Genomic DNA, 224 nt, shown 5'->3' with positions numbered 1-224 from the left:
TGGACGCCCAAGGCGCGTGCGCGCGGGCAGCCGGTGGGACACCACAGACAGCCATCACGGGGACGTGCGATCGGCCCGAGGTTATCTAGAGTCACCAAGGCGGCCGGGCGAGCCCGGATTGGTCTTGGTCTGATAAATGCACGCAATCCGAGAGGTCAGCGCTCGTCGGCATGTATTAGCTCTAGAATTACCACAGTTATCCAAGTAACAGATGGAGCGATCAA

The sequence above is a fragment of the Triturus cristatus genome, chromosome 7 (assembly GCF_964204655.1).
Source record: "Triturus cristatus chromosome 7, aTriCri1.1, whole genome shotgun sequence".
Taxonomy (NCBI): domain Eukaryota; kingdom Metazoa; phylum Chordata; class Amphibia; order Caudata; family Salamandridae; genus Triturus; species Triturus cristatus.
This window is presented reverse-complemented; position numbering follows the sequence as displayed.